This window comes from Ceratotherium simum, chromosome 19 (genome assembly GCF_057802395.1).
Source record: "Ceratotherium simum simum isolate JZ-2026a chromosome 19, ASM5780239v1, whole genome shotgun sequence".
NCBI classification, from domain to species: Eukaryota; Metazoa; Chordata; class Mammalia; order Perissodactyla; family Rhinocerotidae; genus Ceratotherium; species Ceratotherium simum.
The window spans coordinates 21,881,062-21,902,908 of NC_141918.1; the positions used below are offsets into that span (position 1 = coordinate 21,881,062).

The window sequence follows — 21,847 nt, forward strand, 5'->3', positions numbered from 1 at the left end:
TTAGTGTTTTATTATTTTGTTGACATTGAAATTCTATTTTACATAAATTTTATAACTGATTATTAAAGGTATTAGGAGAGAGATTAAAAGAGGAAAATAGCACTAAGTTAAAAGCTTAGTCTTTTGACTAAAATGTACCCAGTTTTTGAATTCTGACTTTGGAAAAAATGCATATTTCTGGTATAATTATATACCATCCCAAGAATTTTGTTACTCACATGTGAGGGTGGGAAAAAGATACTTGAATATATGCAAAATGTCCAAGAATATTACTAATGTATGCATGTACTACTTCTGTGGGGTTCGCTTAAAAGCTCTAAATAAAATGAACAAAAGAGAAATCTCAAGACAGGGGTGACAAAGAAGAGAGGAAATCCTGGGATCAATAAAACTTGTAATATACTGTTCTATCCAAATGGGTAAATTAACTGTCTGGGAATGTGTAATATAAATGATAAATTAAGACTCTTGAAAAAGAATGGGTATTCCGTGAAGGAAATTTTGATAACAATATTAAATTAAAAATATGTAACTATCTCAACAAAATCTAGAGCTTAGGGTTGGAGGCAAGAATGAGCAGGGGAAGAAGTAAGGAAGTAAACTTCTTCCAAATTTCTCCTCTTTGTGCAGAAGGGAAAAGAAGAGAGGAGTGGGAGGAAATAAATTTATTCCTCTGAGCTAATCTCCCTGCAGTGGGAAAGAAGTCTTGGGGAAAGAAAGTAAAGCATTTTGATTACATAAGAGTGCATCTGAGTGGGAAAAATATCTAGCATTTTCTTTTCTAATCATGATAGAGAAATATATGCCTGATTATGCAAATAGGAAAAGGAGGATAACATCAATAACATGGTAAATTGTAGTATTACTTTCAAATTCTCAAGAATAAAGTGGAATGAAAACAATGTGATCAAATGAGAAGAAAGGAAAATTCATTATGTGAGAAATACATAATTAAGGTAGAAGCAACAAAGTGAAATTTATAAGACAATACTAAATGTGAATGGACAGAATTTTCTCACTATATAGGCTGAGTTAAAATACACAAGAGAATATAAGAGACACATTTAAGGCAGTGCAGTAAATAAAGTTTAAAAATAAAGGGATGGGCAAAGAAACACGAGGCAAAAGTAAAGAAGGTAGAAATGTCAGTGGTCATATCATACATGTCACAATACATGAAAATGAAGATACCAAGTAATGATAACATGCACCATTGATGAAGATCTGCCATGATCTTGTAGTCAATAAAGCACAAAATAACTGAATCTGGTTGGAAAGAGATATTTCAATTATCCTCTTTCAAGTTGGGAGAAAGACAGGAAAAAAATAGTCATAAAAGAAATAAATTAAATAATAAAATCAATAATGTTGCATATTAGCTATATATAGAAGTTTTATCTCTTGAAAAGGGAAGATACTTATTTTGGATGTTCTGGAGAATTTGCAAAAATCTGTCCATGCTTGGTCACAAGGAAACCCTAAGAAATTTAAAACAGAGGAATTTTTATAAGTCCTGTTCAAATAAGTAAATAAAGCATAATGAAAATATAAACAAATGTTATTTGAATTATTTGGAAATTGTATAATTATTGGATCAAGCTAAAAAAATGGAACTTATGATGTCTCTAGAGAGCAAAAAAAAAAATCTCTCTATGACAAAATCGTAGGGACACAGCAAAAGTTTTACTCAGAGGAAAATATACTATAAATGTCTTAATAAAAAAGAAAAACAAAAAAATTTATAAATTATTTCATGAAATTAGAAAAACAATAAAACAGTAAAATAGAAAGAGGACATGCTAAAGTTAAAATTTGAAATCAATAAAGTGGAACATAGAAAGTAGTAAAAGATAAAATGAAAACTGTTTAACACCTGTAATGAAGTGGGAATTACCTCATGAGATATTAAGAATAAAAGTGAGTAAAATGAAAAAAGATAAAAAATGTGAAAGAAGAAATAATTATATATATAAAATAGACGTAAAATTATGAGATAATACCAGGTACAGCTCCATAGAAATATATGGCAGAAAGGATGATTAATGTCTCGCAGATATAAAATTTCCAAAAAGTGCTCGACTAATGAAGAAGAGTTTGGAAAGGCAATTAAAGATTTACCTTGGAAAACTATATAAGGCACTTTCATTTGTGATAACATCATGGACTACATACTGTGAAAAATATTTGCACCTCAAAACAAAAATTCTGTTCTTTGAAAGACACTATAAATACAATAGAAGCCAACACATGAACTTGGGATAAATATATGCAATACATATATCTGTTAAGATATGTATGTCAAATACGTAAAATACACTTAAAAATTAGTAATAAAAATATAATCCTTTAAAATAAAAGGATTTTACCCTTTGAGTTAAAAAAAATTGAACAAAACATTCGCAAAATAGGATATACAAGCTAAAAAGAATAAGGAAATTTGATCAACATTTTTTTTCCACCAGGGAAATGCAAATTAAAACTCAATGGGACATTCCTTCACACCCATGACAACAACAAAAAAATAAAAGACTGATAATGTCAATTGTTAGCAAAGTTTCAGAGCAATGGGTACTTAAATTTCCGGTGGGAGTGTAAAAAGGTACAGCTACCTAGGAAAACTATTTGCAATTCCAATTCTGTATATTTACCCAAGTGAATTAAAAACATATATTCATAAAATATTTGTGCAAGGATTTATGTAGCAGCTTTACTCATGATATCTAAAACCTGAAATCAACAAAATAACTCATAATATGTGAATTTGTGAACAAATTATGATATATCCATAAGGTGGATTGCTACTCAGCAGTATAAAAGTAACAAATTAATGAAATATCCCAAAACATGGATGAATCTGATTTTTTTTTTTTTTTTTAACTAAGAAGGAGCTACATACAAATGCCAGACAGTAAAGAGTACTTTCTATATGACTTCATTTATATGAAGTTCAGGAACATACAAGATGAATTCATGGTGGTAGAAATCAGAACAATGACTGTCCCTGGAAAGGATAATGAGAGCTTTCTAAGGAAATGAAAATGTTCCATAATTTGATTGAGGCTGTGGTTAATGAATGTATACACTTGTCAACCAGGGCACATGTAAGACAATATTCATCAAATAATTATTTGTAAAAGCAAAATCATCATTATTATTAACAACAAAAAACTAGGAATGCAGTAAGTATCCATCAATAGAGAATGGTTAAATAACACCTAAATAAATTGTAGTGTAATACTATAGTACAATACTATAACTCAGTGAAAAATTAATGAATTATAAATATGCACAACAATACGAATGACTTTCACAAACAAATGACTGGAAATACCATACTGTGGAAAAATACATGTGATATTATTCCTGTTAAATAATATTTGAATCCATGCCAAATTAAACAATATATCTTACACATCAATATGAAAGTCATAAAACTAAGAAGAAGAGCCATAAAATTAGTACATCCTAATTTCAGGAAAGCAGTTACTTCTGAGTTGGAAGAAGGGCTTGTGCATGTGAAGGCACATAGGGGTTTTCAATGTTTTAGAAATGTTTATTTGTTTAGCTTGATGATGGGTCCATGGCTGTTTATATTCTTTATTTTGTGTGAAATAGTTAATAATTTATAAATTGGGGGGAAAAGTCACCAGAACAAGATTGTTTTATGGCTGAGTTTTATTCAAATCCAAGGAATGCAATTCCATTGTGATTAAATCGTTACAAAATATAAACAGTGACAGAAATCTACCCAAAACCTGATAAGAAGAGTATAAATTAGAGAACTATGAACCCATCTCATTTGTTAGTCTTGAGTTAATATGGTAAAAATGTTAATTCTTCAAATATTGATTATTAAATTTAATTAAATTCCAATTAGAATCCAAACAGAATTATTATGGGAATTGGGTAAAATGATCTTAAACTATATGTGGAAGACTAAATGAATGGGAATATAAATAGGAGTAATTACTCAATAAATTGGACTGCTATGATGCAACATGTACAAGATAAATTCCAGATGGTTTTACAAAGAGTCTGTACAAATATCTTAGAGATTATATATACAACCTGGGTTTCTGTGAGAGGCCTTCTTAAGCAAGAATGGAAATCCAGTTGCCAGAAAAGAATAAATAGGCATGTTTGATAATATAAAAAAGAAAACTTTGTATGCAATGGCTCAAGTTTTCCAAAAACTTGAGAAGCAATATAAAAGTAGAATAGGAAAACTGAGTATCTCTTATACTATTTCCAATTATGCTCACTAGAATATTATATATTAGCCTTGAGTGAGTTATTTAATTATTATAATTAGCTGAACACTTTAAACTCAAATGAGGTTGTTATTCATTCATTTAATTTAGTCAACTCATACATTTCGGGTACCCATTATGTTCCAGCCCTGTTCTAGGTGCTGGGGATACAGCAGTGAATAGACCAAAGAAGAAAAACCTGCCCTCTTGGAGCTCGCATTCTAAATAAGTAAAGTGTATAATGAACAAAATAATAAGTAAAATATGTTTTAAAAAAATAATACGTAAACGTATAGTATGTTAGATAATGATAAGGGCAGTGGAGAGAACCAGAGTAGTGGTATACGAAGTATGTCAAGTGTGTGTGTGTGTGTGCACAATTTTAGAGACACTGTCCAGGGAATTGGTCACTGAGAAGGTGAAAGGTGACTAAAGACCTGAAGGAAGGGAGAAACCAAATCATGTGAATATTAAAGTTGAGAGTATTAGAGGCAGAAGAAAGAGCAAATTCAAAGGCAGTGCTAGGCACATGCCAGGTTTGTTCAAGGAATACCGGAGAGGCCAATGTGGTTATAACGTAATGAGATGGGTGGGGGGTGGTGGAAGAGAAGGGATAGGTGATAAGGTCAAAGAGGTAACAGGGGACCAGATCAGACAGGACCCTATACATTACGAAGTCTTTGGCTTTTACACTAAGATAGAAAAATTCGAACATAAAAGTGTGATGGTATATAGTCATGCACCACATAATGATGTTTCAGTCAAGGATGGGCCACATATACGACAGTGGTCCCATGAGATTATAATAGAGAAAAATTCCTATCATCTAGTGATGTCATAGTTGTCCTAACGTAATATCGCAATCCATTGCTCACGTTTGTGGTAATGCTGGTATAAACAAATCTACTGAGCTGCCAGTTGTATAAAAGTACAGCACATAATGTACAGTACATAATACTTGATAATGATGATAAATGACTATGTTACTGGATTATGCATTTACTGTACTATACTTTTTATTGTTATTTTAGAGTATACTCTTTCTACTTATTAAAAAATGTTTACTGTCAAACAGTATGCCATATTACACCAGCAGCAGCCTCATACATCTCGTGTTTACCTCGTCTCTTGATTGCATCATTTTCTCTTGCGCTTGATTTAATCTCATGATTTAATTATCATGGCCCCTAAGCATAAAATCCACTGCTAATATTTCCAGTAAGAGATCACATTGAGTGATTGACCTGGAAACAAAATTAAAAGTGGTTAAGGACTATGAAGGCGGAAAATCAGTGATGGTTATTGCTCACCAGTCTGGCATGTCCCATTCCACCATAACTATGCTGTTGAAGAACAGCAACAACATGACAGAAGCTGTTAAAAGTTCTGTTTCATTGAAAGCAATGAGACTAACAAAAATTTGAGAAGGGCCTATATCAGACATGGAGAATCTAATGACCTGGATTGAAGAGCAGATACAGAAGCATGTCCCTTTTGGCACCATGACAATCACTGCCAAAGCAAAAATTTGTTTGTGATGTTGAAAGAAAAGGCTGGACCTGACTACAATGTTGAATTTACTTCTAGTGCTGGATGGTTTAACTCAAGAATTCGTTATTCGTTACATAATGTGGAAGTGAGTGGTAAGTCTGAGAGCTGATGTGAAGGCGGCTGAATAACTTTTGGAAACTGATTGTGGAGGAAAATTATTTGCAAGAGCAAATATTCAATATAGATGAGACCTCCCTATTATGGAAACAGATGTCTGAAAGGACTTTCATCCATAAGGAGGCCAAGTCAATGCCAAGTTTCAAGGCTTTTAAGGACAGGATAACAGTTTTGCTTGTGGCAATATTGTAAGCTACAAATTGAAACCCTTTGTGATCTGGCACAGTGAGAAACCCAAGGCCTTCGAGCATATCAATAAGTACACACTACCAGTGTATTACAGGAGCTATAAAAAGTGATGGGTGGCGCAGCTCCTCTTCCAAGATGCCCTCCTGAATTGCTATGCCAGCTAAATGAAATACTGTTTGGAGAATAGCATACCTTTCAAGATTTTGCTTATTGTTGATAATGCTTCCAGACATCCTCCTTTTATTGGTAATCTTCATCCCAATATCCAAGTGGTGTTTTCTCTCCAAACAACACCTCTTTGATCCAACCAATGAAATAGGGGGTTATAGCATCTTTTAAGACCTACTACCTGAGGAAGACCTCTGCCCAGGCTATTGCTGCAACTGATGAAGACACTGATGCGATTCTAGAAGGATTACAACATCTAAGACTATATCAAGAACCTTGCTTGGGCTTGGGTTGATGTCACCAAGGAGTATATGGCATCTGGAAGAAGACACTGAATAGGTTTGTTTATGACTTCAAAGGATTTTTAAAGGATGAAGAGGTTGCAAAAATCAACAAGGCTGTGCCTGAGATGGCAAACAACTTTAACCTGGGCGTGGATGAGGATGACATTGAGGAGCTCATGGAGGTGGTTGCTGAGGAAGTGACTAATGAGGAGTTCCTGGAATAGGAATGCATAGCTGAAGAAGATGCGAGAGAAAAGGAAACTGCAGGAGAAGAAAAAAAAAGATCTCCCAAGAAAATTCACAATAAAGGGTTTAGCAGAAGCTTTTGCAGATCTCAGCAAGCTCCTTAAAAGTTTAAAAACATGGACCCCAACACCGAAAGTTTTTGTTAATAGAGAGAAATGTTCATGGTGCATTATCTGCTTACAAGCAAATCTGTGATGAAAAAAGGAAACAAACCAAGCAAACCACCGTGGACCTATTTCTGAAAGGAGTGACACCTCCTCAAGAAGAGCCTCAGGGAGGTCCTTCAGGAGGTATTCCAGAAGGAGACATTGTTATCATAGGAGATGACAGCTCCATGCATGATATTGCCCCTGAAGACCTTCCAATGGGACAAGACGTGGAGGAGGAAGACAGTGATGTTGATGATCCTGACCCTGTGGAGGCCTAGGCTAATGTGTCTTAGTTTTTAAGAAAAAAGTTTAAAAGTAAAAAAAAATTTTAAAGATAGAAAAAAATTTATAAAATAAGGATATAAAGAAAGAAAATATTTTTGTACAGCTGTACAATGTGTTTGTGTTTTAAGCTAAAGGTTATTACAAAAGAATCAAAAAGTTAAAAAAATTAAAAGTTTATAAAGTAGAAAAGTTATAGTAAGCTAATGTTAATTTATTATTGAGGAAAGAAAAGTATTTTTTTATAAATTTAGTATAGCCTAAGTGTACAGTGTTTATAAAGTCTGTAGTAGTGTCCACTGATGTCCTAGGCCTTCACATTCACTCACCACTCACTCACTGACTCACCCAGAGTAACTTTCAGTCCTGCAAGCTCCATCCATGATAGGTACCCTATACAGGTGTACCATGTTTTTATCTTTCATATCATATTTCGACTGTACCGTTTCTATGTTTAGATATGTTTATATACACAAATACCATTGTGTTACAATTGCCTAGAGTATTCATTAAAGTAACATGCTGTATGGGTTTGAAGCCTAGTCAATAGGCTATACGGTATAGCCTAGGTGTGTAGTAGGCTATACCATCTAGGTATGTGTAAGTACAGTCTATGATGTTCACACAACGACTCATTTCTCAGAAGGCATCCCTGTCATTAAGCGACTCATGACTATATTTTACCTTTTCACAGAATTCCTCTGGCTGCAGTTAGGCATAGACTGTAGGGGACAATGTGAGGTCAAGGAGAAGAAGTTGAGAGGCTTTTGTAATAGTCTAGGTGGGAGATAATGGTGGTTTGGATATGAAAACTGTCAAATTTTACTGATAGCTGAAATATAATGGGATAACAAGAGTTGACCATTGGATTTGTCAAAATAGAGCTCATTGGTGACCCAGGTTTGGTATACTGGATAGTGGCAAAAGCTTCTTTGGAGTGGGTTCAGATGCAAATGGGAGGACAAAGCGAGAGTAGATGTCTTCAAAGGAGGAATTTTGCTGTAAAAGGAAGGAGAGAAATTGGGCAGAAGCTGGAAGGAGAACTGGAGACAAGAGATGGGAAAGCTGTAGAGAGAAGAAAATGAGTGATACAAGAGAAAGGAAAGAACTGTTTGAATAAGTAATCGATGAGGCCCTATGTGATGCAATCCAGTGGACAAATGGAGGAGTTGGCTTCACGTAGGAGTAAGGACAATTCATCCACAGTAATAGAAGAAAAGACAAAATATATTGTCACAAAAGCAAGTTGATAAAATTATGAAGAAAATGGGATAAACTTAAGGAAATTCTCTTATGGAAATTCTCTTGTTTGGAAATTCTAAACAAAGCAAAATTATTGCTGAGATTTAACATGGGGGAGGAAATACTGGAGAATCGTAGGAGGAAGAGGTATGAATAAATCATTATTCTAGATGATGGAGAGAGTGAATGGAAATATAGTGCCATCGAGCATTTGGAACACAGTTGAGGTTTGTGATCATATGTGTAAAGTGAGTTCAGAAAGCATTGTGTGTGTGTATGTGTGTGTGTGTGTGTTTCTCCAGCTTCACTCAATGCAAATGTGCATGCCAGAGTGAGCAGAGTTGCATTTAACCAGGTTGGTTGTTTTGCCATCTGGTATGATGAATTAAAAGAGGAGCAAGGGAGTTGGAAGTGTATGTGAGGGAGTAAATATAACTGGCTGAGGAAGGTAGCTGTGTAAGGAGGAAAGTAGGGACATAAGGATGATAAGGACCATGAAAATCTGGTAGAACCAATGGATTATAGGTCCTCTGGGGTCAAGTGTTGATGAAAATGGGGTTTAAGAGAGTGAGCTGAAAACCTTAGTTGTGGTATTTATAGACTGACAGAATGCACTGGGGGTTATAGAAGAAAACAATTGGAATTCTCACAAAGTTTAAAGATAAGATAAAAAGTAATATCTACGTTGAGATTCATGAAAATTCCAATTCAGTAGTTTGTTTTGGATGCAGGTTCCAAGAGACACTTTGTATAATATTTAGTTGTACTATTCAATATCAAGCTCCTCCAAAATAACTGGTAAATGTATTACTAACTTACCATAGATCTGTTTTTCATCATTTTTTTCTAAAGCATTCTGGAAGCTATTGATATAATTTCTTGAGGGTGACGTCATTTTATCACCTCTGAGTATGAATTTATCTTATATGCCTTAAAAGTATTCATTTCAAATTTCAATATCCATTTGTTCATATACATACATCCATATGTATCTATGTCTATTTCTGTGTATGTGTATATATACACACACACACACACACACATATATATATACGTATATGTATTTTATGGTTGATAATTCTTTTTAACATTGATTCTCAAACTTCATATGTACATACTGAAGCATCTTTAAAAATACATATTCCCATAAAATAACCTTTCCCATCTACTCTCATCTGCTTATGGTGTTTCATTTTCTACCCTTTTCATTTTCCATCCTTCACATGTCTTTTGTCAGATTTCAATACCAAAACTGCAGCCCCAGTCTAACATATATTTTTGGCTGTTGAAGCCAACAGGTAGATCCTCTGTTTTTAGGGAACTTGAATATGAAATCACTTCGTTACGCTACAAATGTTTGCAGAAATATAGATCTCTGTAAGCATAGTTAAATTATTTTTTCTATAAAGTTTTCATTTGTACTAAATTCCTATTTCCTCTAAGCACATGACCTCTAAAAATATCACTTTAGAATTTTAAAGTTTTACAAGGAGGAGGGAACTTAAATCATGTGGTCCAGCATTTTGCATACTCTGCATGAGATGATATTAAATGTTCTATTTGTTGCATACTCTGTTTTCTTATAAGACAATCAGGAAATATATTAGCATGTTAAAAGTTCTGGGAAGTCCTGCAGTGAAGAAATCTGACCAAATTTAATACAGCTCTTCCCAAACAGATTTGATATCAAATTACTATCTGTCCTTTTTTTACCTGAACACCTATTAACATCTCATTGAACAAATGCTTCTCAGAACAATTTGAGAAACGCAATTCTCTCTATAGATAATAAACAGAGACATGGTACATTGATAGATTTTTCTAAAGTTACATGGCTATTTATTGGCAGAAAGGATCAGAACTAATTTGGACTGCCATTTAAGTGCTTCTTTCTTTCTGCTATTTGTCTCCTGGTACTTTGTTATCCTAAGTGCTGTACTGAGCCATATTGGTGCCTAAGGCAAAAGCAAAAACCTGTAACATTAATCCTGTCTTTATTTAAAACATTGATATTTTGTTTTTCATGCATTTCTTTGCATAAATTTTGATTTTTAATAATATTAATTAAAATATTACGTGTCTTGATTACTGAGTTTTTTGTTGCCCCGTATATTTTGTGCTTGAGAGTGTATCTCATTCACCTCACCTAGTCCTGGCTTGAATTGTCCTAACAAAACTATGTGTATCTTCAGTCTTGGAATATGCAAATCATTCCATATTCCAAATTATTTAAAAGAATAATGAATTAGTCAAGTCCCCACATCAAGACTCAACCTTTGGTGACTCCTATTCCTCACATTTGTAGATAGAAACATATCTGCTATCCTCTGTCCTTTCATTGTTGGGAATAATAGAGTGTCTCTCCAAGTTTTTTGTATATTAATTTATAAATATCATGTAGATTATTGCACACTTTCTGAAAGTCTGAAATTTTAATTAAATTATAATTAACAGCCCAAATCTTCCATTAACCAATTCCTATGTGCAAGGGAATAAGCTTGGGGCTGAGATTACATCTACTAGTTCCGCTTCATGAAAATGCATATTCACCAGCTCAGTGAACTCTAATACAGCATTTCCCAAAGTGTGCTTCAGAGAAGAGGATGTTAATAGGTTCAGGGAAAAAAAAATACGTAATAATAAAATTAGTTGGATAGATAAAGATCTGAATGAAACCAAAGAAAGTCTTTATTTCAGGACTTCTCAGAGCCTTTAATATGTTAATGTTCTTCAGGAATATAAAAAACTTACAGAATGCAGTATTTCTTAAACATATCTGACTGCAGAATCTTTATATATATATATATGTCTGAATGTGTGTGAGCTTTTGCACAGAACATTTGTCACAGCACTATTGTTTCACACATCATCTTTAGAAAGGACATCTCTAATAGACTAGTCAAGCTTGGATTTTGTTTTATAGAAAAAGTGTTTTACAGATGATATGTAATTCAATGCTCAATGATACCACTTTGTTCTCCAGTAATGGCTCACTAATTCCAAAGAAGTTCTTGGGCATGGGAGAAATATTGGAAATTAATCAATTGTTTTACCAAGTGGAAATTTATAAGAATAGATTTTATTTTTCTGATCAACACTCCACCTTTTCACAGCTGAAATTTTTTGTAATTCTTGGATAGCTGTTATCCACTTAATGGAAGAATTCCCCCTAATCGATCATATTTGGAAAAGCTTATATATTTACCTCTGTTGGCTCAGATACCTCTGGCCTGTTTCCTTCAAAAGAAATTTTGAAAATTTTGAAAATTGAAGCCTCCTTCCTTGTTACACCTCCATTGTTTTCCACATACAATGCAGCCCTTCTCATCTGAACATCCCTGAGTTCTGGAAGAATTCTTATTTTGCCTCTTTCCTTACTCTCCAAGATGCTAAAAAAAATAATTTTTTGCCTTCCATAACCAATTACTAATTGAAAAACATTAATATTGATCTGCTGAAAATTTAACATGAAGTGTAAACTTGATATTCCTGAAAATAAATTAATATGAAGTCTAAACCTGATATTCCTGAAAATAAATTTGAAAATAATTTTGTTTTTTAAATTTTGGTTAAGTTGTGCTAGTAATGCTTTTAACTGCAAAGATTGAATACTGACCTCAATTTAAAATCATTTGCCTCTAACTCCATCTCTTTTGTTTTAGGTGTGGACACTTTGAAAACGTCAAGGTATGTAACGATATATCATCTTTCAATAATATCCCAACAACTACCCATAACATGCCTGGCCTTATTTGCATAAGATAGTTGCATCTCTGAGCATCCCGTCCATATTCCATTCATTGGCCACACATGTGGACCCTATTTGGATTCGAAAGGAATTTTCTCATCTTTAGCAGCATTACTTTAGGAGTTTGAATTTTTCAAAATGAAATAGGTAATTGTTGTTTATAAAATATTATGATGGCACAGAGTCTGTAGCAACTAAAAACATTCCAATGTTTGCTGCAAGGCATGAGGAGAACAGTGACACAGTTCATTTCCTCAGCCGAGCTCTCTTTGCTGCCTTGTACAACACTTATTTCAAAGCACGCCACAGCTTAGAACTGTCGTGATCCCCATTAATATAAAATCATTGACCCCTGCTCCCGCTGGTGCGACTAAATTACATTCTGCTGCTCAGCGGCAGCCGCACATGGGGCCAGCGCTTTTAGTCATCGCCAGGTGCCTTGATGCCAGCGCAGCCCCTCCTACGCCCAGGGTTTGCCTTTAATGAGGATTAGGCACCTTCAAAGATCTAGGAGGACCCACTCCCAGGATGGAAGCCTTTCTATTGGCATCTGGGCTTATCGTAGGCAGTAATTTAGTATGGCAGAGGAGACTGGAGAGAGATTCATTTCTGCCTCGAAGAAATTTCAAGAATATATGGTTTTGTGATTGGCTTTTTTTCCTCTCCTTCTCCACCAGCACAAATTCAAGAGCATTATGCCTAACAATATCATGTTTTTATGAAACCTAAGAGCTGGGAGTGGTAAAACAATGTCTCAAATTATGGAAATTCCTCTTTTATACTATTATTATGCTATGTGCTGTTAACAGGACCAAACCCACTCACAGATGCCCCACACTCATTTCATCTTTGTATTTCTGGTGGTGGAATTTCTTTACAAAAGGATTGATAACCTGCTCCGGAGTGTGGTCTCTTTTCTCACTGTGTGGTCTCCTTTTACATCAGCTCCTGACCCTCTGGGGCCCACCCTTCCACGAGAGTACCCCTGTTCTCTGAGCGTGAGGTGATTAGGGATGTGAACCTTCCAACAGTGGGTATGAAATGTGCAGTCATGTTCTCTGTGCAGCCACAGCAATAATTCTTGCCTTGATTGTTAAGGGACAAAGCTCAAGAATTAGGTAGTGAAATGTAGAAAACAGTCATTGAACACAGAAAACATACTTGAGGTAGTCAAACTCCTCCGTTACATAAATAGCAGAAAAATGCAAAAAGTAATTGAAGATCACTCAACATATGGTATTAAAATGTGTCATCATGTGAATGTATATACATATATTCACACAAGTATTTGCAGTATGTTTAGATAAGTTCTTTATATAGCAAACTGTTACTCAATAAAAAGCTCAGAAATAATTTATCATTAGAATAAAATCTGGTGTTTGAAGTATTATTTGTGGAAAAATCGGATGTTTTTGTCTGGCGAGGCAAGGAATCTATGTATTAAAGTAAAACTGATGAATTTAATCCAGGAGAGTTTGAACTCTTATGAATCATTTGGTTTTCTCTCTGTTTTATTTTCAGTAGGGAAACCAACTCATGACATTTTCTCAATGTAGTAGCTGTCAACGTTTAATTTTTAGTTTTTAAATACATTTCAGCAAGAAACTATGCCTTAAGTCAGTCCAAGCGCACATCGAAACCACTCAGCATTGTAAAACGGGACAGAATTTAATCAATACTCTCCTGGTCACACTGCCTGTGTACGGAGACTTTGTCTGAATTTGCTATTCTATGATTCCTATCAGAAGAAACAAATTGAGTTTTATGGCCGTAGGGAGTATCTGCAGAGAGTTCTCACTAACTCCGGAGAGGTTAAATGGTCTACACTATTTAATTACAAAATTTATAAATATTATGTGTTAAATATAAATATTATAAATATTATGATAAAAATCCATTTGAAATAAAAATGCACAAAAGCCAACAATAAGGAAAAATGTGAAATTTCTGAGGGTTGAATTTATCTCTGCAATATATAAATAAATATAAATGATATAAATAAAAAATATGTTCCCTATACTTTTTAAAAGACTTGTTTTTTTGTTTCTGAAATTATCTTTTCCCTGAGGTTTAATTGTGTTTCATGAAATTCAGTATCTGGATTAGCAACTTGCTTCTGAAAGCTGATACCCAAACAGAGGGCTTTCTTTCCAGAAGGGTGTCCTAACCCCAGTCACACGTCTGCTAATTTGGCCTTTCTCTTAATCTCCGAAGAACTTGCTGAACAGAAGTGAAACTATGCACGTGCTAATGGCTCGCGCTCTGCAAACTCCCCTCTCTCCCCGAGAGTGTCTGGTGTGCAAAGCTGAGCTGGAACAAAGATACACTAATTATTCCCCATTAATTTGTCTGCTTGAATGGTCCTAAATACCAGAGTGATTAATTAGCGCAAGGCAGCCGGGGCAGGATGTCACACCCTTCTCTGCGTTTAAGTGTCGGCAAGGTTGTGCTCAAGTGTTGACAACAGCATATCTTTAATTTTCTCCAAGAAGAAAAGTTTAGTCAGTACAATTAATTTGAGCTTCGCTGGCTTGCAGGAATAAATGTAACATGTGGAATGATATTACTGCTGTATAGGCATTTTTTTTTTTTTTTTTTGCCTCCTTAGGGTATAGTAAAAGTTTTTTGGCAATTCAGTTATTGAATAGTGTACTTCTATAATTGTTTCAATTTGGCTTAATTATTTTTGTGCATTTTGCAGCAAAAAACATGGATCATAAAGTAGTTAGAATTTATTGTTCATAATAGGCTGAGATGGATATAGATGAATTCATGGATAAGAATTAGAAGCAGATAAAGAATGACATTAAATTTGGTATCCTTTTAATGTATGCAATTTTCTCTCATGGATTGAAATGTGCATCAAAATTATCAAAAATAATTTGAGACCACTTAGCCTCTGAAAAATATGAATCAATTTATTCAAAAATATGTAACTGAAAAGTTGCTTATTTGGCCTGATTTTTTTAGAAGCAGATTTTGCTGTGATTTTAAGCTTTATAGACAATATTTTGCCTAGATTAGTCTTCCAACTAGTAAAAGACATATAAAACAGTTGTAAAGAATAATAGCGTATTAGGTGATGTTTAACTTTCAATACACTCCTTTCTTTTTTGTAATTTTATTTGTCAGCGTGCTTTTCTTAAGAAAAAATTAACTCCATTTTAAAACAATTATATACTGTTTAGAGAAATGAAATGAGTCAAAGTAGCTGCTACTCATAGTATTTTCCTTCTGTTTTTAAGATTGAACTACAAACAATTCTGAAGTAGAAACATATTACTATATAATTAGGAAGTAGTGTGTTTCGTTTGTTACACTATATTTCCTTACTGTTACTGAAATTTTAAATTAATTCTTTTTGCTATGGGCATGCTGTTTTGTTTTGTTTTGTTTTCAAACAGTGGAAAGAGAAAAAAATCAAAGAGTGCCATGCAGCCGGCAGCATGGATGTTCTCATCTTTTCTTTCACAGTCTTCCTCAAGCTCTATACAAACCCAAAAGACTATTCAGCAGCAGGGATGGGAGCACCAGGGGAAGGAAGGGGTCACCTCTCCCATCTCTCCCTGTATCTCATTGTTCACCACTTGTCAATGTATTTCCCACACACCATCGCCAGCCATGCTGTGCCTCTCCCGGCTGCCAGCTCCGTGACCTCCAGGACATTATTCTCTTTTCCTCCACTTCCCACATCTACAGTTTTGATTTGTTTTTTAATTTTTCCCAGACTGTGGTTGCTATAAGACTCTGTCACTCTGGTTATATAGGGTTGTAGAAAATATTTGTTGGGACAAAAATTTCTCAGTACAATGCTCCCCGGCTCCTGCTGCATCTTATTCTTGCCCTACCTCCATTCTTCCACCCCCAATTTCTCCACAAGTTTTCAGAGTGTTTATTCACTTTTCATTGAAGCAGCATGTATAGCGAAAAAAGTACAATCCCTAGGCTGGAATCTCGGTTTTACTGCTCATTAATTGTACAATTTAAGGCAAAAAAAAAAAAAAGTCACTTAACTGTTTGAGCCTCATCTGCAAAATAAGATTATTAATGTTTGCTCTATGGAAATGTAAATGAAATAAGAAATATGATTCCTCATCCACTTGGTTTAACAGTATGTTATTCTAGGTGAAGCAAGAGTAACTATATTTTCTTGGTGCTTCATAGTTTATTAAATATTCGCCATATTTGCCACATCTATGGCAAGGAACAAAATCATTAGCAATGTTTATACTTGATTGAAATGAGATAAGTCCCACTTATGGGTTTTGCTACTTTTCCTCTGCTTTAAGAACAGATAAACCTGGAAAGAGTTGGAATGGCGTTGGGCCTCTTTATATCAGAAGGCAGAAGTGATTTCACTGAAATATCTCACTCTAACTTTGAGACATGTTTGTATCTTTCAAGGGAGAAGATCCACCAAAAAAGCTGTGATAATCGAAGCTAAATACCATCAATTCCTTCCCTCCCTGCACGTATATACTGCATCCCACATCAAATGATGGAGTCTAGTTCCCCTTTTCTTGAATCTTGCCTGGATTTAGTGACTTGTCTTTCCCAATAGAATGCAGCAAAGTGATGTCCTTGGATTTTCAAACTAGGTCATAAGAAGCTTTGTAGTTTCTGCTGGATTGCTTAGTCTACTTGCACTTATAATGCTTTCCCTAAGAACCTGGCAGAAGCTATATGAAAGAGCTACATGGAGAGGCCACATGTAGATCCTCTGGTCAACAGCTGTAGCTGAGCTCCCATGTGACATCCAGCATGAACTGACCACCATCTTGGATGTCCTCCAGATGGCATCAACACCAGCCACCATTTGTTTGCAACCCCATGAGAAACCTCAAGTGAAAATCACCTAGCGGAGTCCATTTGATCCACAAAAATGTGAGAAATGATAATAAAAAGTGTTGCTTTGGGGCCGGCCTCATGGCTTAGTGGTTAAGTGCGCACACCCCGCTGCTGGCGGCCCGGGGTTTAGATCCCACGCACCCACCGATGTACCACTTCTCCGGGCATGCTGAGGCGGCGTCCCACATACTGCAACTAGAAGGATGTGCAACTATGACATACAACTATCTACTGGGGCTTTGGGGAGAAAAAGGGAAAAAAAAGGAGGAGGATTGGCAATAGATGTTAGCTCAGGGCCCGTCTTCCTCAGCAAAAAGAGGAGGATTGTCATGGATGTTAGCTCAGGGCTGATCTTCCTCACCAAAAAAAAAAAGTGCTGCTTTAAGCCACTAAGACTGGGGATGATTTGTTATATAGACAGACTGATAGAACAACAACAAAGGTACATATTAACACAATTTAAACTTTTTACATCACAGTGGCAAATCAAGATAATATTCACAGCTAGAACTTGAATAATGAAGGAGAAATTTGTGTATTTGTGTATATAAGCTATCTTCATTCATCCATCCATCCATCACTTGGCTACCATGAGCCATAATTTTTGTTATACACACTGAAGAACTTTTACAAACAGGAACTTTATTTCCCCAGAGTATGTTGATTTAGACATTTTCATTACCAAAAACCATTTTCACAAATGAAGAAACTGAGGTTGACAATGTGCATCTTTAATAAACCATTATAAATCATTTCAAGAACTGAGGTGGGATACCAGATTTTGAGCTGTGATGATTTAATTTTAACTCTAAATTATGCTGATTCCTAAGTACAAAAGTTCCGTGAACAGAGGTTATGGTTTTGTCAGTGTTTGTAAATATAGTGTGAGAAACTCTGACTTGCTATTAGGACAATGACACCTATTTCCGCCACAATACCTCTATAAAAGTATCCTAATAGTAGTGGCATTCCTCTTGATCTTTTAGAAAAATAAGTGTCAATACCATCTTATGTGCTGTGGACAACACTGGTCACACAAGTCACACCCTTTGAGGGAGAGGTAGGTGAAAACAAGTTAATTTATGGACTTGACTTTTTGAGAAAATACACCTTTTTTCTTTTCTTCTTGCCTTTGGTCTTCTTTGACAGTTCCATCTGCTTTTCTTTATCACCATCGTGGGCTTGTTCCCTGTTGGACCTTAAGTTGCAAAACTCAAAGAGTGGCAATAGTTTATCAAAACAGCCTGTGTCTGGCCCCGTGGCCTAGTGGTTAGGTTCAGCATGCTCTGCTTCAGCGGCTCGGGTACGCGGATTCGGATCCTGGGCGCAGACCTACACCACTCATCAGCCATGCTGTGGTGGTGACCCACATACAAAATAGAGGAAGACTGGCACAGATGTTAGCTCAGGGGGAATCTTCCTCAGGAAAAAACACACACAAAAAAAACACAGCCTGTGTATCTTATAGCGTTGAAGAGACATGGAGTGGAAGACTTAGTATTTGGACACCCAGCAGCTAGTTACATCTAAAGCAATGACGCACCTCCCCTCATTTCTCTTCAATGAGTACTTGGCTACTTAGAGCCTGGGAGAGAAAGAGAGATAGAAGGTGATTTTGTTTGGTACAAAAAAGGCCCAGTGGCGTGCATCCCAGGCTGAAAGAAGCAGTGAGCAGTGGAGATGATAATCATGCTAAGTATAACCAGCCAGATCCCTTAACACTGACTGACATTAAGGAATTCCTTCCTCGTCTCCAAAGCGTTAACATTTTTACAATGTAAAGGAGAGCAGAGCCTAAGTAATGAAAAATTTACCCTCTTCCAACAGAGGCTGTTTATGAAAAGCGTTCACTTTCTTCTGCCCATTGAAAGGCTTTCTGAAACAATGTTTTAACATCTACTATCACATTGTAACTAATGTTTGTGAACCTTGCTTCACTATCAGAGACTCTCAAATATCAGTCCAAGGTCTGATGCCAGGCAATTACATTGACATCACCCGGAGAAAGTGTTAAAAATCCAGACTTCTAGAACACAGTTTGCAGACGGGAGAGTCTACACTTGTTCTCATCCACCATCAGATGTGGCTTTGCCCAAGCTTTGTTCCATGGAACTATAGGCCCTTGAGATGCTCTGTGAGAGGAACATTCTGTCCTAGAGATACACAATGCTCGTGATCATATTAAAGTCTTAAAGATATTTAACTTGGCTTAACTGAGTATTTCCGGGCTTATTGGACCTTCAAAACATTTTTTAACATAGTATTTCATGGAGCACACTTTGAGAAAAGGGAGTTTAGAGGAATGCTGAGACGTTCCTTCTATAAAAATTTAGCAAAACAAAACTTCCTTTGCTTTTGTAAAAGATGCTGTTCAATGTTTTGATTCACATGATTCAGTAGTTTACTGACTTTGTTAAGTTTCTGTGTTTTGTTTTTTAAAGATAATTGGCATTTCATCTTCAGTTTGTATATTGGAACATCAATAACCAATATTAGCTCATCATCCACTTCAGCACAAAAACCCAGTTTGTCATATCTTTGGTAAGCTCTTTGAGGACAGGGATTATGTATTTACTTCTTTCTGTCTCTCATAAACCTGCAACACTGTTTTGTACAAAAGCATTCAAGAAGTAGCCAGCCCTGGTGGTCTTGTGGTTAAGATTCAGTGCTCTCACCGCCACAGCTCAGGTTTGTTTCCCGGTCAGGGAGCCACACCACACATCTGTCGTCATACTGTGGCGGCTGCATGTTTCTGTGATGCTGAAAGCTATGCCACCGATATTTCAAATACCAACAGGGTCACCCATGGTGGACAGCTTTCAGTGGAGCTTCTGGACTAGAAAGACTCGGAAGAAGGACCTAGCCACCCACTTCCAAAATAATTGGCGATGGAAACCCTATGAATAGCAGCAGGACATTGTCTGATATAGCACCAGAAGGTGAAAGGGTAGAGCAAAAAGACCCGGCAAGGTTTTGCTCTTCTGTACACAGGGTTGCTAGGAGTTGGAATCAACTCAACAGCGCTAACAAGAGCAAATTCAAGAAATAGTTGTGGAGTGGATATAAATAACCAAAAGGAAAATATGTTGAATGACTTGTGACCATTATGACTTCCTCGATACAATGTTTTTCTAAAAATCAAAATCCCAAACTTGACATTTATGGCCACATATGTGCCAACCTTGGGCTGCTCTGTGCACTAAGTAGATTTTCCCTGTTTGCTTTTTCTGTCTCTTCCTCCTGTTCCTGCTCATATCCCAAGTTCTGAATATTCAGCTTATGCAGTTAAAAGTTAAATTTCAAAGATAATGAATTTCAAAGTGAGCGTTTTATTAACTGCAGCAATAAACAGTGAGAGTTGCATTACACTGTGACAAAAGTTGTTCAGCTTCTGTGGGCCCTCTGTGTTCCCAGACGAAGAGCCAAATGGAAATGTTCAATAAAACATGTGTGAGACTGCACAATAGAACAGTCCTTACATTTTACATCAAGCTACATCAGGGTCACGGGAGGTGTTTTATTAGCACAGTCAACAATAATATCGTGATTTTTATTAGGAGGAAAAGATAGTGAGAGACTACTAATTATTTTTCAGCCTGAGGGGCATTTTTTCTTGAAATGACTGTTAATTTGATCATTGTCGTGCAGTTCACAGATTTACATGAACTTATTTCGCTGTGACACATGGTTAAGAACCAGCGTAAGATTGTTGCTTTATTAATGGTTTTCAGTAAATGTATTCAAAAGTGCTAACCGTGTGGGTGTATGGATGATATTGATAGCACTCGGAAGGTTGAATCCTTTTGGAAGTAGCTAGCCTGAAGCCCTTTTCACATGATATTTTCTTTGTTCATGCAGTGAGATGTTAAGCCTACAAGAATAAAATAAAATCCCACTGAAATAAGAATGGTGTTGTCTCAGATATTACCAAAGTGGCTTTTCTAGAAATATTTCCTTTCTTGTTTTCTCCTTCCCCCAAATAGGGCAGGTATTAGAGACATGAAAAATCCAGTGATTTCTCAAAGCGCCTGCTTTGGTGTAACCAACAAAATACTGCACAACATTTTTGTTGTTAAATGTTATGGATTAAGCATGATCTACTAACAATCAATTCGTGCTGAGTGTATTTCTGAAGTGAATTTGTTGTGATTTTCTTTTTGATCTGCACACATTATGCAAAACTGAAAAGAAAAATCTTAAGCTAGTAGTGACCAGGCTCATTTTTATTTTATCTATCTTTTTTGCAAACATAATTAATCTGGTAAACAGTCTTACAAAATCTTCTTCTGCCCAGATACCATAAGAGATTCCACATAAGACATATTTTTTTAATCGATGTCTTAATAGTTTATAACATTGTGAAATTTTGGTTGTACATTTTTGTTTGTCAATCACCATGTACATGTCTCCCTTCATCCCTTGTGCCCCCCCAACCCCCATTGCCCCTGGTAAACACAATACAGTTTTTTCTGTCCATGTGTTGGTTTATGTTCCACATATGAGTGAGATCATACAGTGTTTGTTTTTCTCTTTTTGGCTTATTTCACTTAACATAATACCCTCCAGGAAGACATATTTTTAATGGTGGAAGAAGTCTTCAAAAAGGACAAAAGTTTAATATATAGAAGTAAAGAACCTGTGATTCATTCTACAGGGTTTTCTATTTAATTTAAAATTGACTTGTTCTAAATAATTTAATACATTTGAGAAAAAATCCTGAATTGGATTCAGAAAATTGGCAGTTTTCTTGACATAAGAATCTTATTAATTTGA

At 35.5% G+C, this 21,847-nt stretch overlaps 1 long non-coding RNA gene across 1 annotated transcript in view; it reads left to right on the plus strand.

The window, feature by feature from the left end:
• LOC147914511 (uncharacterized) overlaps positions 1–21,381 on the plus strand; it is a 35,444-nt gene extending 14,063 nt beyond the window's left edge. Inside the window, exons 3-4 of the long non-coding RNA XR_015555239.1 lie at positions 12,141–12,165; positions 16,631–21,381. This is a non-coding gene — a long non-coding RNA (uncharacterized LOC147914511). The remainder of the gene's footprint in view (positions 1–12,140; positions 12,166–16,630) is intronic.
• The last annotated feature ends 466 nt before the right edge of the window (positions 21,382–21,847 follow it).